Here is a 16,532-nt window from a genome sequence, read left to right as displayed (position 1 = left end):
GAAAACCAACCTAGAACTAAGGAGAAATTTTCTGACAGTGAGAACAATCAACCAATGGGACAGCTTGCCTTCAGAAGTTGTGGGAGCTTCATTGCTGGAAGCTTTCAAAAAGAGACTGAGCTGCCATTTGTCAGAAATGGTGTAGGGTCTCCTGCTTGGGCAGGGGGCTGGACTAGATGACCTACAAGATCCCTACCAACTCATTCTATTCTACTCTACTCTACTCTATACACTTGCAAGAAAACAACATTCATCCTTTCTACAATGATATTATAGAGGGGTGTATATTGATCACTAAAAGAAAAATATTGTCTTTAAAAAGAATTCCCAAAGACTTTCATATTGCCAACCCTCAGGGGGTGGGATTTAGCACCATCCCTTCTCACACATGATTCATTCACATGATTCTGCACACAGAAATAAACACAAAGATTGTGAGGTCCAAGCCATAAAATGCTTTATACAGAATATCGAAAAGGCAAGTTGGAAGGGACCTTGGAGGTCTTCTATTCCAACCCCCTGCTCTAGCAGGGGATATTATACCATTTTGGACAAATGGCTATCCAATCTTTTCTTGAAAATATCCAGTGATGGAGCACCCATAAATTCTGGAGGCAAGCTTTTAATTTACTCATTGACAGTAAGTTTCTCTTTAATTCTAGGCTGGATCTCTCTTTGTTAAGCTTCCATCCATTGCTTCTTGTCCTTCTTGTTCTAAAACACCTTCTGGTGTTGACCCCCTCTTCTTAGTGGCAGTGCCTTAAATATTGGAGCACTGCTATCGTGTCTTCGCTAGTCCTTCTTTTCACTAGACTAGAACATACTCAATTCCTGCAACCGTTAATCATACGCTTTATCCCTAATCATATTTGTTGCTCTTCTCTGCACTCATTTAGAGCCTCAATATCTTTTTTGCATTGTGGTGGCCAAAACTGGGTACGGTATTCTTAATATGGTTTTACCAGTGCAATATAAAGCTATACTAAAACTTCACATGATCTTGATACTTGATATTAACCTATTCTATACCTGTACATTTGTTTTTTCTTGCATAAGTTTCAAACTTTTTTCTATATTTTTAATAGGTAACGACTATCTCTGCATTATAGCTAGAAACTTTCTGGTGACCATTGCCATAGGTCTCAATTAGCACACTTAATGTATCACACAAAACAATTTGTCACATTATTGGAATTTACACTATTCTAATTGGTATTTCTATGGAAAATACAATAATTGTTTCCATCTCCAAGTATAAATTTTATGTTTATTAATGAAATAAAAGTTTAAAAGAATATAATAAATTCAGTTTATTTTTAACAAAGTCAGAGCATTTTATTTTACATAAAGAAAAATAAAAACAAAAAAATTTAAATATCATTCCTATCTACTATATAGATAGATCACATAAATGTTTAAAATAAATAGATAGATAGATAGATAGATAGATAGATAGATAGATGATAGATAGATAGATAGATAGATAGATAGATAGATAGATAGATAGATAGATAGATAGATAGATAAGGGAAGGAGGAAGGGAGGAAGGAAGGGAAGAAGGAAGGACAAGCTGGAGGATAAACCCATACCCAAAGTGTATTTGCTGCCTTAATCATCATCATCATCAGAGTTGGAAGGGACCTTGAAGGTCTACTAGTTCAACCCCCTGCTCAGGCAGGAGACCCTCAACCAGTGGAACAGTTGAGAATATATATCCTATATTCTGTTGTAATTCTTCAAAATTAGCCTTTTCTTTTTTGAGCTTTTCTGAAGGAGGGAACTGAATATTCCTTTTCTCCATTTAGTGCACAAAGCAATGTCTAAAACTCGAATGGCAAATGCATATATGTTAGCCTCAACTGTATGCATGATGATTTCACATTAATTGAATTTTGGCTCACATTAAATGCAATCTGGTATCAATTTGTAATCTGTACTAATTCAAATATCGCACTATTCAAACTTGCACTAATCACAATCTTCCTGTATCAGTGGCTTCCTGCCAAATCTATTATGGCTGGTTAATAAATGAGCAGTTACGGCTTCCTGCCTGGCTCCGCAGCTTTGAAGACGCTCTTTTTTGAGCGCCCGTTCTCTGGTTCCGTAAAAGCCCCAGAACAGCCGAAAAACTGCTGTCTGGAGGCTTGGAACCCTCTCCCCGGGCAAAGGGGAGAGAGAAGAGTCGACAGGCGGGGGTAGAGCCCCCCCAAGTGCGCTAGGAGAAATCCTGGGGCGCAAAGGGTGTGGGCTCCCTATTGAAGCCTGTCAAGCCACTCCGGACCAGAAACGACTCCGCTGAAGCGGAGCTAGAAGCTGCGACCAGAATCTGCAGAAAAATCAACAGGGGGGATTTTTAACATCTTTACTTCGATCGCAGATGGAGCAAATCAGGAGAAAACAAAAGGAAATTTGCAAGTAACACTTTAACTCCGCTTTAATATGCAGAAAATGGTGCCTGAGGGCAGGAGGAAGAAACTACCAGGGGAAGCGCTCGTTAAGGCTTGTTAACACTTTACAGCTACTGGATTACACCCTAAGAGAAAGTTTTAAAGGGGAAGCGTCCATGGAAAGAATTTGGTATTGAGGAAAAGAATTTGGTTCTGATTTTAACTAAAATCTGGTCTTTATACTGTGTGGAAAAAAGTTGAATTGTTGTCCTGATAGCTGGATAAATACAAAGTAGCTGAAATATGGCTGACAACAGGGCTGGTGAATCAGCAAATTCCCAAGCCGTGACTGTCCAGGCTTTTCAAGAACTTCTAGACTTTTTTACTTCAGCCCTGCTGAATACAATCGAAAGGGCTTTTTCAAAAAATAGCTTGGGAAATTATAAGCAGGAAATTATTCAGAAGAATTTGTTTTTGGAAGATCAGGAAATGGACAGGATTAAGAGATTGGCTGGTACAGCTGAAACAAAGGATTTGGTGGACGTTTCCATTCCAATGACAGAAAAGCAACAAATGGTTTCTTTATTGCAAGCTGGCAATCTTTATGGCAACAAATTTTGGCTATATGGACAAAGAAATGGATTGAATGATTATACAAACCAGAAGAGACGAGATGAGGATTTTAAGTTAGAAAATCTGACTTCAAGAAGAGGGCGAGTATTTCAGAAACACCAACCTCAAATCACTATTTTAAAAGTTTCCAAAATAAAACTGGGGGGATTGTTGAAAGAATTTATTAAAAAAAAGGATTGGAAAAAATACAAAAAGAAGTGAAGAACAGAAGATTAAGAGAGATATTCTCCTGTGGATTTTGAAATTGGCAATGGGCAAATATGTGTTTTAATGGTAATAAAAGATTTTTAAAATGTTTAACATAAGGTTATATTATTCTACAAGATATATGAGATAAATTGTATAAGCTTTTAGGATGTCTAACCCTTTGAAGCGAAGAGGATTAATGTTAAACTCAGAATTTTATTGTAAACTGATAATTAGTTTTGGATAGTTAAGGGTTGTTCTTTTAAAAAGTTAGAAGTATTAAGACGGTTAATTGAAAAATTGAAAGATACCCTCCTACAGATTCTGAAATTTATATTTGGTAAATAAGTGTTTTAAAGGTATTAAGAGATTTTTAAAATGCTTAACATTAGACTATATTATTTTAAAAGATATATGAGATAAAATGTGCAAGATTTTAAGACGAAAATTTTTTTTCTGGTATAGAAATGGAATTTATTCATGATTTTTATTGTTTGTAAGACTGCTAAAGTATCGGATTATGCATTAAGAAAAAGGTTTTTTTTTTTTTTTCCTATATAAGTAGGAAGAATGAATTTAAGTTAATTGGTACTGAGAATTTATAAAAGGGAGGTTGTTGAATTGGAGCAAAGGGAGTTAAAGAACATGTGGGAGCTTTGAACTTTATAATTTGTTAGTTTATTTTAGCATATGTTTGTTAGATGCTATACCCTGTGTTTGCTCTGGGAAGTCAGGGGTGGGGTGGGGAGGGGGGGATAAGGGAGTGGGGGGAAGTGATGATTAGAGAAATGTCTTAGCAGAAGAAAGTGTATTCTAGAATATAGGAGTTGCTCAGATACTAAAGGAGGAAAATATTTCACAGCAAAGAAGTTAGAAAGGAGAGAGGAGGAGGGGGTAGGAAGAGGAGAGGGAGGGAGAGGAATGGAAGAAAGGAGAGGAGGAAGGGAAGGGAAGGGGACAGGAGTAGGAGTGAAGACGAGAAGGGGGAAAAGAAGAGAGAAGTGGGGGAAAGGGAAAGGAAATAGGATGAGGTGGGAGAAGAGGTAGGAGGGAAGAGGAGGGAGGGAAGGAGGAGGAGAAGAAGGTTGGTTGTGGAATGAGGGAAGAAGGAGAAGAGCAACTCCGAATATAATTAAAATGTTTTATTTTAATGCTTTCTTTAAGGGAAACATATATATGGAGGATTTCTTATGTATAAGAAAATGTATAATTTATGTGGGGAAGGGGAAGGGTGGGGGGGAGAAAATTGTTTGTATTTCTTATAAAACTTTTTAATAAAAAAAATAAAAATAAAAAAAATAAATAAATGAGCAGTTACATTCTGGACCAACAATTCAGGTAATCATTGCTTTACAACCATTCGTTCAGCAATTGTTCAAAGTTACAACACCACTGAATTATGATAGTTACTTCTTGAAATTACGGCCATTCCAGCACCCCAATGGTCACGTCAACCAAAAATGGACATTTGGCAGACTACCCACATTTACACAGCTGTTCTGACCCAGCTCCCCAAACACGACAAACCCTCTGAAATTAAATCAATGATTAGGAGCGTCAGCAGCCCCACAAAAAAAATCTCTCTCACCGCAGGCTAACAAGTCTGTCCAGCAGGGAGATGAATAGTTGTCTGCCACATCTATTCATTTCCTCCCCCTGCCTTTTATCCCCAGAGCTAGGGTGAGGCTTTGCTAGCAATGGTGGCTCTTCTGTCCCAAGGACCGGCCTGTAGATTTCCATTGCTCTCCTCTGCCTTCTGTGCATCCACGCATCAGGCACTGGTGCCAGGTGTTCCTCCTCTTCCTCATCAGCCACTCCAGACCTGGGAGCTGTTGACTCTCCATCTAAGGGCTGATGGACAGCCCAGGCTCCGCCTCTGTCTCTCTCTCTGACAGCTCCATTTCCTCCTCCCATTCGGAGGTCTCAGATTGCCTTGATGCTGACCGTGACTCCCACGCCGCCTCCTCCTCTGATTCAGCTGCTGGAGGCGGCGGAGGCCAAGAGGCCACAACAACAGCATATGCTTCAACTCCCCCCATTTCTGGTCTTTTGGCTGCCCTGCACTTCAGTCATCCCACCTGAGGTGTGCCTCAGCAACAGGAGAAAAAAGACAAGCAGGTCATCTTAACACAGCTGAAAGGATATAGGTTAACACTACTATCTTTGAGAAATCTAACTTTCCTTATATGAAGACTAGAACTCAAATAGTTCGAAACTGATGTGTACAGTATTATTAATTAAGAAATTTAAGTGGAAAAGATTTATAAATAGCAGGACAGTTATACCTATACATAATCATTTCATTTCAGAGGGTGATACTATACTACTCAATTTTTAACCAAAATAAAAACAAGATAAAAAGTTTTGCTAACACACATTAAAGCCTAATGTGAACCATCACCCAAAATACAATCTAGATCAGAGGTGTCACTCGCGTCATCACATCGTCGTCACGTGACAAATCACAACTTTCCCCCCTTCGCTAAACGGGTGGGTGTGGCCAGCATGTGACACATCCAGCCTGTGGGCCACTCCATGATAGTTGAAGAAAATATTTTTCAATTATTTTGAAATACCTTAACTATCTTAACTTAAAGTGGTAAGGCTAAGGAGCCATCTGCTGGTGACTAAAAAAAATTAACAACATAGCTCTGCTAATAAAAAATCAGTTATAAATTGATTACATAGTTCATTTATTCATAGATACTACCTATTCATGGTTCATTCAAATGAAGTATTCATAGCATATAATACATGGTCTGTTACATATTCGCTAGCAATTTCAATTAGATACCAATGAATTATATGTGTCTTTGTTGGTTAAAAAAAAGAAATAGTCATCTGACCACATTTAGATATGCTGCACTAAATAATATTCTTTGCTGTATAGATAAATCTGTTCCTTCACAGACATTCATATTAAAATATTATCAGAAAGTTAGTATAAATAAGTTGAGATTTGTCCCTGTTTTCTTCATATTACCAATTGCTAATTTAACTGCAAACCACAAGAGCTTTTTTCCTTCTGTTCCAGAAAAACAAAATGAGACTAATATTCTAGCATCTGCAATTAAGTATCTTGGTAGTATTGTACAGCAGATGATTTCTTGCAGAGAAAAATATGTATACTTCAAAAGCTCCTCAGAAGTCATATTATTAACAAAGAAATGTCTCCCAAGGAGTATGTTCATAGCATTCAATTGATTTCTGCTGGGGATATTTAAATAATTGAAGAATTAATAACTGAATTTATTCTCTACAGTTAAATTTTCTGTACTTTCTGTATATTAATCTTCTTTCAGTAACAGTGCTATTGAAGTCCCTAATTATATTGGATTATTTTTCAAACACTGTCTTGATATATCTACAAATTGATATTTATGAAGTCTATTATATCATTTCCATTTGGGCAATAAGAATCATGCAGAAAAACAATAATGACAACAGTTTCTTATGTCCATTCCCTGTGTCTTTCATTTGCTTTGTTTAAATTGGCATATTTTCAGAATAAGATTTATTTTAGGATTTGGTATATTATTATTTGCTGCTTTTATATCCAATCCCAGATTTTCTGTAGGACTCTAGTGATTTTTATTTAGATTTCCCTTTATTTTATCCTCACCATATCCCTATGATGTAGGTTGGACTAAGGGAAAGTGACTAACCTACCCAGTGTGTTTCAATGCTACTCTAGCTATGTTAAACGTTCTATCTTACAGAATTAAAACATACAGTAGAATAGGGTTGGAAGGGCCCTTGGAGGTCTTCAGGTTCAATCCACTGCTCAAAGCAGGACATTCTGGATAAATGGTTGTACAAACGTTTCTTAAAAACCTCAAGTGATGAAGCACCCACAACTCTGAGAGGCAAGCTGTTCCATTGGTTAATTGCTGTCACTGTCACAAAATTTCTCCTTAGTTCCAGGTAGGATTTCTCTTTAATTAGATTCCAGATGTTACTTCTTGTCCTGCCTTCAGGTGCTTTAGACAATAGGTTGACCCCTTCTTCTCTGCGACAGCCCCTCAAACATTGAAAGACTACTATCATTTCACCCCTAGTTTTCTCTTCATTAATACCTAATTCATCATATGGTTTAGCCTCCAGACCCCTTAATCCTCTTTGTTGCTCTTCTCTACACACTTTCTAGGATCTCAACATATTTTTTGTATCATGGTGACCAGAACGCAAGGCAATATTCCAAGTGTGGTCTCATCAGTTCAGTATAAAACAGTACTGTCACTCCACATGATCTTGAAACTATCCCTTTGTTGATGCAACCTATGACTGAATTAACTGTTTTGGCAGCTGCAGCTGAGGGTGTTATCTAAATATAGAAGATCTAAGCCTTTCTCTGTAAGCTGCTTCTTCTCTGCAAACATCAGGCAGGGCAATGCCAGCTAGGTCAGTAGTCACCAACCGGTGGTCTGCAGACCACTGGTGGTCCGCGAGAAAATTTTGGTGGTCCACAGAGAAATCTTTGCATTTCTCTCAAGGAGCCCAGCTGAAGTTTCCCGCACTGCTTGCGTTTCAGCGCTTTGACTTCCAGGGACAGAATGGGGTGCTTCAGGCACTTAGCTTGGCCACCTGTTAACAGAGAGAAGCAGCCGGAGTCAACCCAGTTTTGCTGTCCACTGCGGACGCTAGATCAGCCCCCTGCAAACTCTCGTCTCTTGAGGAGCCCAGCCAAAGTTTCCCGCACCGCTTCAACGAATGCTCCTCAAGAGACAAAAGTTTGCCGGGGCCGATCTAGCATCCACAATGGACAGCAAAGCTGGGGTTGACTCCGGCTGCTTCTCTATGCTGTAGTGCTTCCTGGATGCCATTTACTGCTCCGAGCCCCAAGCACTCCAAGCCCCAAGTGCCACTTCAGCACCATTATCTCGTTCCAGCCAGTGAGGGCTGTGCTCATTTTTGCATGTTGCACCACCTGCAAAGTTGCACATTGCACATGCCACCCCCTATGGTGGAGATTTCCAGCCCCGCTACGGGCCGGTCCCATATTCCAAAGTTGTGGTAGTCACAGGACTAACCCTTTGGTCACCCCGGAGCAGCTCCTCCACCTGGGTGCACCGGCTTTCAGCAGCTCCCTGGCAAGCCAGTGCACCAGGGTGGAGGAGCTGCTCTGGGATGATCAAAGGGCCAGTCCTATGACTACCACAGCTCTGGAATATGGAACTGACTTTCCCACCAATATCAGCAAGCCACCGTCAGTCTGGCTGTCTTTGTTTTCATTCACTCAGGATGACCAAGCTTCTTGAGAGAAGGAACACAAAAGATGTTTTCAGGCTTTGTGCCTGAACCAGGTGCTTTCTCTCGGGCCTCCCACCCGGAGGCCTTGCAGAAGCAGGTAGGCCCGAAAGGCGGCTGAGCCTCCCCTCCCCCAGTGGTTCGCAGGATTTAAAATTATGAACTTGGTGGTCTCTGAGGTCCAAAAGGTTGGGGACCCCTGAGCTAGGTGGTGGATCTTATCTAGAGGGGTAGGTTTAAGGCATCCAGTAATAATTCTGCTAGCTTCATTCAGAGCAACATCTACTTTTCCAGCATGTGCTGATTTATACCAGACTGGGCAAGCATATTCGCCGGAGGAACAGCAAAAGCTAGAGCTGTTGTCTTAAGGACTCTTGGTTTGGCATTTCAGGTACAGCTCATTAATTTATTTTCTTTTTTTGAAAAAGTTCTTTATTTTTTATTTTTCTCATAACTCATAACTGTCCCAGTCAATATCTCGTCCAATTCTGATTTTCCAAATTAAAACCATATTGTTTCAAATCTTTATCATATCTTGATTTTATTTGCAGTCGTGTATACCAATCTGTCTCAATCCCTTGTTTTTCTAGTTCTTGTTTCTGTTTTAGTTATCCCTTCTCTGTTAAAATATCCTTATATCTCACAATATTTTTCATGTTAATCATATTTGGATGTGTCAAAGCTTCTACTGTTGAAAGCCACATTGGTATCTTCATATAATGTCTTTCTTTCACTCTTTCCCATGTTGTTAGCAAACCATCCCTTATGTAATGTCTCTGAAAATACCCATGTATCCTATTTTTCCCATACCAAAGAAAAACGTGCCACCCTAGTTGCAAATCATGTCCTTTCAGAGTCAATATTCTCATATTTCTCAATAAAATCCATTCTTTAACCCAGTTAACGTCGCCACTTGATAATATAGTTCCCAATTTGGTAGATCAAGTTTGGTAGATCAAGTAGATCTAGTTCTAGAATCTTGAAGCAGTTTAATTCTTGCTTTTTTTCCCTTGCCATATATATTTCCACATCCTTTTGTTCAAATTCTCAAAATATTTTTTCTCCAATTTTATCAGTATTGTTTTGGGGGAAAAAACAAGATTCTTGGTAGTATATTCATTTTAATTAACACTATTCTTCCCGTTAGTGATAATTGCAAATTTTTCCATTTCTCCAAGTCTATTTCAGTTTGATTTCTCAGTTTATAATAATTATCTTCCTTCACCGTTATACACCTTGAAGTTAATTGAATACCCAAATATTTCACTTTCTTCACTATTTGAACATCTAACTTCTCCATTAGTTGCTTTTTTTGTTTTTCTCTCATATTTTTAACTATGATTTTTGTCTTGTCTTTATTAATTTTCAATCCCGCTACTTCTCCATATTCCTCTATTTGCTCAATTAACTTTGGACCTGTTTCTGTTGGTTCTTCCATGATAAACACTAAATCATCCACAAAGGCTTGTAGTTTGTATTCTTTTTTTTTATTTTCATTCCTTTTATTTCTTTATCTTGTCTTATCTTTCTGTTTAAAATTTCTAATGTCAATATGAATAGCAATGGAAATAATGGACATCCTTGTCCCTTTTCTAATTTCTGTCATTTCACCATTCGCAATCACGTTTGCCGATTGGCCTTTATATATAGTTTTAATCATATTTATAAACCTATCCCCGAAGTCCATCATTTGCAAATGTGTAGTCATAAATTGCCAGTTCATATTATCAAACGCTTTCTGCGCATCCAAAAATAACAAAGCCATTTGCTTTTCTGGATGTGCTTCATAGTATTCCAGTGTGTGTAATATAATTCGAATATTATCCCTAATCTGTCTTTTAGGTAGAAAACCATTCTGATCCGGATGTATAAATTCATTTAATACTCTCTTCAATCTTTCAGCCATAATTGATGCAAAATTTTACTAATCCTCATTTAATAATGAGATTCATCTATAGTTCTTTATTTGTTATAGATCCGATTCTTCTTTTGGTATAAGAGTTACATATGCTTCCATCCACGAATTCAGAATTTTGGCTTTTAATAATAAATCATTAAATACTTGTAATATTACATTGCTTAATACATCTTGCAACATTTTGTATAGTTCTGCTGGCAATCCATCTGGTCCTAGTGTTTTACCATTCTTTTGTTTCTTAATTCCCTCCATCAATTCCATCATCAATATTCTTTCTTCTAACAACTTTTTAAATTCTTCTTCAATTGCTCTCTTTCCTTCTGCCACCATCTCTTGCTGGTATAAACTTTTATAATATTTCTCAATTATTTTTTTCTTTTCCTCATTTTGATAGCATATTCTTCCATCTTGATCTAATAATTGATTCATCTTTTTTTCCTCATCTTATAGGGAAAGGGGGATTGATGTATTAAATGTTTGTCTGTCTTAAAAAAATAAAAAAAAATATTTTTTTAAAAAAATCCTGCTTAGTATCTTTTCTTTGTCCTCTTCCATTGCCTCTGCTAATATTTCTGCAATTTTTCTGCTAAATTCTCTTCTTTTTCTTTTTCAGTGTTCTGAAATCTTAAATAATAATCAGCTTTATCCATTTCAAGAGTTATAATTGTCCTTTCCTGATTCTTATCACTGGTTGCAAATCTATAATCCATCTCCTCCACTTTTTTCTCTTTTGCTTCTGCTTTTTCTTCCACTATCTTCAGTCGTTGTTCATTTTTCCCTATCATCTCTTTAACTTCCCTCAATTCTCCATCCATTTTTTTCAATTTTCTCATCTACTTTGTTTATTCTTTCCTTGAGGTCTTCATATATGACCTGCAGCATATTTTTAAATTCCATATTAGTTTTCTCTTGCTGTGTTATAGTTTCAGCTGTTTTTTGTCCCATGGAGCTAGTTGCTGTTGATATTGATGTTGAAGATAGATGTTGTGTTGTTTTCTTCATTTTGTTCTTTAAATTCAAACCACCCAATTTGTAATCCAAATGATTTGACTTTAAAATTCAAATTTGCCTCTTAATTACTTCCAGGTTTAAAATCAAAGTCCAATCCACAATCAAAATCTTCAGGTTCTTGTTACCCTAATCCACAAAGTGGAGAAAAAAGAGTTATAACAAAAAGTTCAAAGTACAGATTTGAAAATCAGAAAGAGCCAGGAAAGTCAAAAATATAAAAAGAACAAAATAAAAATATATCTATCACCAAAAAAGAGTGTTAAGAATAATAAGAAGAGAAAAGAAAAAAAGGGGGAAAAAAGAGATCTAAAATTTCCAAGGAGAGAGGAAAAAAGTTAATCTCCAAAAATTTAATTTCAAAGAGAAGGGGAAAAAATCCAATTTTAAAAAAGGACCAAATACAAAAATCCACCATTCCACAATTTATAAATTCACAAAACAGCGGTAGGCAGTTCAGTTTTTAGCTGTAAATTTCTTTTCCTTTTTTCTTCTCTGCTACAAAATCACCAGACCATTTCTTATCAGAGTTCTCAAAACATTGTTCAAGGTCATTCCATTCTTGTCTTCTTCTTTGTTCAATTTAATTGTTGAATTTTCTCTAACACCACTCGATGGCACTACAATTTACTCCCAATTATCCCAATTACCTTAAGTTATATGCAGTCCAATTTTTTAGTTTTTCAGATACAAATCTCGGGATTTGTAAATTCAGAGTTCATTCATACATCAAACTTGGCACAAAAAAAAACACTCTGCCCAATCTGCTTTTTATTCATTAAAACTCAATTTTCAAACTTTGTCAATTACCTTCATTAATGGCTTCCGCTTTTTTGTTGCTACTGCCGGAGGACGGGAGATAGCCTGGTATCCACTTCTCCCCTCTCCTCTTTTGCCGTTCTCTCTCAAGTAAAGTTTTTTAAAGTCACCTAGTAATTTTTTTTTACAAAAGGAATCTTATTTACAAGACAGCAATTTGTTCTCACCCAGATGTTTCACCTTGCTTTCTTCTTTTCTTGTTCCGTGTGGCCATCCCAGCTTATGACAGCTCCCTGGCTGTCTTCCCAGCAGCTGGGTCGAAGGCTATTTGCCAGAACTTCAGGGAATTTGCGATTTCCCTGTTCGTACCAGCTTGTGCCTCCATTCTTCACCGTCTCTACAAGACAGCTATGACCCTGAAGTACCCCCAAACAGCGCTATCTTCAGCGCTGATATCAGCGCTATTGATCTGTCCCCGTACCCACACACACACACACAGCCAGTCGAGGGTTAAGGAAACACTTTGGAACGCACCCAGTTCTTATCTCCCCACTTGGCAGCGATAGACACACCGTCTGCCAAGGGACTTTATTTTCACAAACAGACAGATAAGATACGAACGTTCAAGAAAGTCCAAACAGAAATAATATTCCTCCCAGCACTTCCGGACGAGGCTTTAGTGACTGTCCAAGGTTTTGCTTTGTTCGTCACAAGGATCCTTTGACCACTACCCTCTATTATATAGTCTCTGGGGTGTGGTCCAGTGACTCAGTGCTAATCCCTAGCACGCCTCCCAAGCTGCTGCAAACGTTTATCACGCCTTCGGAGGCGTGCGTCCAGGAATGATGTTTCATTATCACTTTGACTCGAATCAGCTGTCTCCTCTCCCTCGACTGGCACTTGAGACAATGCCAGAGGGGAGGGGCCTGGAGAGGGAGGCCTGGCTGACTCCTCTTCCTCATGCTCGGAGCTTTCTTCCTCCGATGGGACAGGCTCAGAGGGCGGGGCCACAACACTATCCCCCACCGCAGGGCCCTTCCCCCGGGTCTGACGGTCGGGATGGGGTCGGGACGGGAACTGTTCGTGGAAAGCCCGCACCAGGTCAGGGGCCTGAACGGCAGACGCGTCCACCCAGGTGAAATCCTCGGGCCCGTACCCCTTCCAGGCGATGAGGTATTGGAAGCGCCCCTTCAGCCAACGGGAGTCCCGGATACTGTCCACCTCGTACGTCGAGGCGTCGTCCTCGTCGGCTGCGGCTGGGGGGGCAGGCGTCGGCGGGCGGCGGAGATGGCTCGCGGGGGCCTCAGGGACCAGGAGGGACCGATGAAAAACAGGGTGGAGCCGCATGGAGCGGGGTAGAGTCAACCGGTAGGCCACCGGATTGATGACCGCCTCGATAGGGAAGGGACCGATAAAGCGTTGGGCCAGTTTCCGTACCGGCCGGTCCGTGAGGAGGTGTTTCGTGGACAACCACACCCGATCTCCTACTTCCAGCGGTGGTGACGCCCGGCGGGCGCGATCGGCGAACCGTTTATAATCCTCTTTCGCCCGGATCAGCTGCCGCCGCACCAGTTGCTGCACCGCCTGCAGCTCTGAGAGGAAGTCCCGGGTCTCGGGAACAGGGGAATCCATGATGGTCAACGGGAAAAGCCGTGGATGGTATCCGACATTGGCATGGAACGGGGTCATCTGGGTGGAGGTGTGTTGGGAGTTATTAAAAGCGAACTCCGCCAGGGGAAGGTACTCGGCCCAGTTGTCCTGCTGCTGGTTGACAAAACAGCGGAGGTACTGCTCCAGTATGCCGATGACCTTCTCCGTGCCCCCGTCAGTCTCCGGATGATGTGACGACGACAGGCACACCTGCACCTCCAGCGCAGCCATCAGGCTTTTCCAGAAGCGGGCCGTGAACTGGGCCCCGCGGTCCGAAACCACCCGGTCCGGCAGGCCGTGGAGGCGGAAGATATGTTGCAGGAACAAGCGAGCCGTGGTGCGGGCCGAGGGCAGGCCGCGGCACGGGATGAAATGTGCCATCTTCGTGAGCGCATCCACCACCACGAGGACGGTCGTGTACGTAGCGGACAGGGGCAGGTCTGTCAGGAAGTCCATGGAGATGGCTCCCCACGGTCTCTCCGGTGTCGGCAGCGGCTGGAGGAGTCCGGGAGGGGGACCGGACGCGGCTTTGGCCTGTCGGCACGTCACACAGGACGTCACGTAGGCGTGCACGTCGTGCCGTACCCGAGGCCACCAAAAAGTCCGCGTCACCAAGTTCAAAGTCTTAAAGAAGCCGAAGTGCCCCGCCGCGGGGTTGTCATGGCACTGGTTCATGACGAGGGCTCGGAGCGGACTCGTGGGCACGTACAGCCGACCCCGGTGTCTGAGCAAGCCCTCCTCCACGGTCCATGGGGACGCGGGACCGACGTCCGCTCTCCGCTGCTGCGACCAGTCATCCTGTCGCTGCGCTTCCAGCACCTGAGCCCGCAGGTCCACCGGTTCCTGGACCGCGGCCAAGGAGTCCGCTGGCAGCACCGTCCGGGGGGAAAGGGAGTCCTTGGGGCAAAAGTATTCCGGCTTACGGGATAGCGCGTCCGCCCTCTGGTTGAGGTTGCTCGGAATGTATGTGACGTGGAAGTTGAACCGGGCGAAAAACAACGACCACCGGATCTGCCGCTGGTTCAACTTCCTGGCCCTGGTGAGGTGCTCCAGGTTCCGATGGTCCGTCCGCACCTCCACCTGGTGTCGGGCCCCCTCGAGGTGATGTCGCCAAGCCTCGAACGCGGCCTTGATGGCCAGCAACTCCTTTTCCCAGATGGTGTAGTTGCGCTCGGAAGGGTTGAGTTTCCGGGAGTAGTATGCGCAGGGAAAAAGAGTGCCGCCATCCACCGGAGCCTGTAGCAGCACCGCCCCAATCGCCACGTTGGACGCGTCCGTCTCCACCACGAACGGACGGTGTGGATTGGGGTGCCTCAGGACTGGCTCCGTGAGGAAGGCCTGCTTGAGGACCTCGAAGGCCTGCTGCTGTGGGGGCCCCCACTGGAACGGGACCTTCTTCCGAAGGAGCTGGGTCAACGGCAAGGTCAGGGTGGCGAAGCCCGGGATGAAGGTCCGATAGTAGTTGGCGAATCCCAACAGACGCTGGACGTCCTTCACCCGACGCGGGGGTTCCCAACTGCGCAAGGCCTCCACCTTGCGCGGGTCCATCGCGATGCCCTCGGGGGTGATGATGTGCCCGAGGAACTCTATGGAAGTCTGGAAGAAGTAGCATTTCTCCAACTTCGCATAGAGCTGGTGCTCCCGCAGGCGCTGCAGGACCTGGCGGACATGCTGGAGGTGACTTTCCGGGGTCCGGGAATAGATCAAAATGTCATCCAAGTAGATCACCACGAACCGATCCAGCATGTCCCGGAACACATCGTTCATCAAGTGCTGGAAGACCGCGGGGGCGTTGGTCAATCCGAACGGCATGACGGTATACTCGAAGTGTCCGTACCGAGTGCCGAACGCCGTCTTCCACTCGTCCCCCTCTCTCACGCGCACCAGGTTGTAGGCCCCTCGGAGATCGAGCTTAGTGAAGATCGAGGCCTCCCGCAACCTCTCCATAAGCTCCGGGATCAGCGGCAGGGGGTAGCGATTTCGCACTGTGATGGCGTTCAAGCGCCGGTAGTCGCAACACAGGCGCAAGTCCCCCGTCTTCTTTTTAACGAAGAGGACCGGGGCCGAGAGCGGGGAGGTCGAAGGCCGGATGAACCCACGGGCCAGGTTCTTTTCCAGAAAGTCCCGTAAGGCGGCCAGCTCGGGCTCCGACATAGAGTACAGGCGTCCCGAGGGCAGGGGCGCGTTGGGCATTAGGTCCACCGCACAGTCGTAGGGTCGGTGCGGGGGCAAGCGGTCCGCCTCCTTCTCGCTGAACACGTCGGCGAAGGGCGTCAGCTCCGGAGGCAAGGAGGCGTTTGGGGCAGAGACGTCCTGGCCGGCGCAGGTGTGGCGAAGGTGGTCGACACACTGCAGGCTCGGGAACGAGATGGCGTTTCTCGACCACGCCACCTGAGGGTCGTGCGCCCGAAGCCAGGCCATCCCCAGGACCAAGGGAAAGTGCAGATCCGCCGTTACGTAAAACTGGATCGCCTCCTCGTGGTTTCCAATGGCGAGGCGCAAGGGCTGGGTAGCGGTTTTGATGGGTCCCGCCACGAGTTCCCGCCCATCTATAGTTTCGACCCTCAACGGAGGGTCCACTGGAACCAAGGGGACTTTGTAATGGGCCACAAAGGCCTGGTCCATAAAGTTCGTGGTGGCCCCCGAGTCCACCAGCGCGTGCGCCTGGAGCCCCTCCGACCGGTTAGCCAACAACACCCGGGTGTTCAAAATCAGGTGCCGAGGGGGCTCACAGTCCACAGCCG

The 16,532-nt window shown here is 43.2% G+C and overlaps 1 protein-coding gene across 6 annotated transcripts in view; it reads left to right on the top strand.

Annotated features, from left to right (window-relative positions):
- Positions 1 to 16,532, top strand: part of DRC11 (dynein regulatory complex subunit 11) — a 277,555-nt gene that overhangs the window by 181,790 nt on the left and 79,233 nt on the right. The window lies entirely within an intron of this gene.

This window comes from Pantherophis guttatus, chromosome 1 (assembly GCF_059756535.1).
Source record: "Pantherophis guttatus breed Tessera chromosome 1, ASM5975653v1, whole genome shotgun sequence".
Classification (NCBI taxonomy): domain Eukaryota; kingdom Metazoa; phylum Chordata; class Lepidosauria; order Squamata; family Colubridae; genus Pantherophis; species Pantherophis guttatus.
The sequence above is the reverse complement of the archived record's forward strand: the minus strand, read 5'-3'. Positions and strand labels throughout refer to the sequence as shown.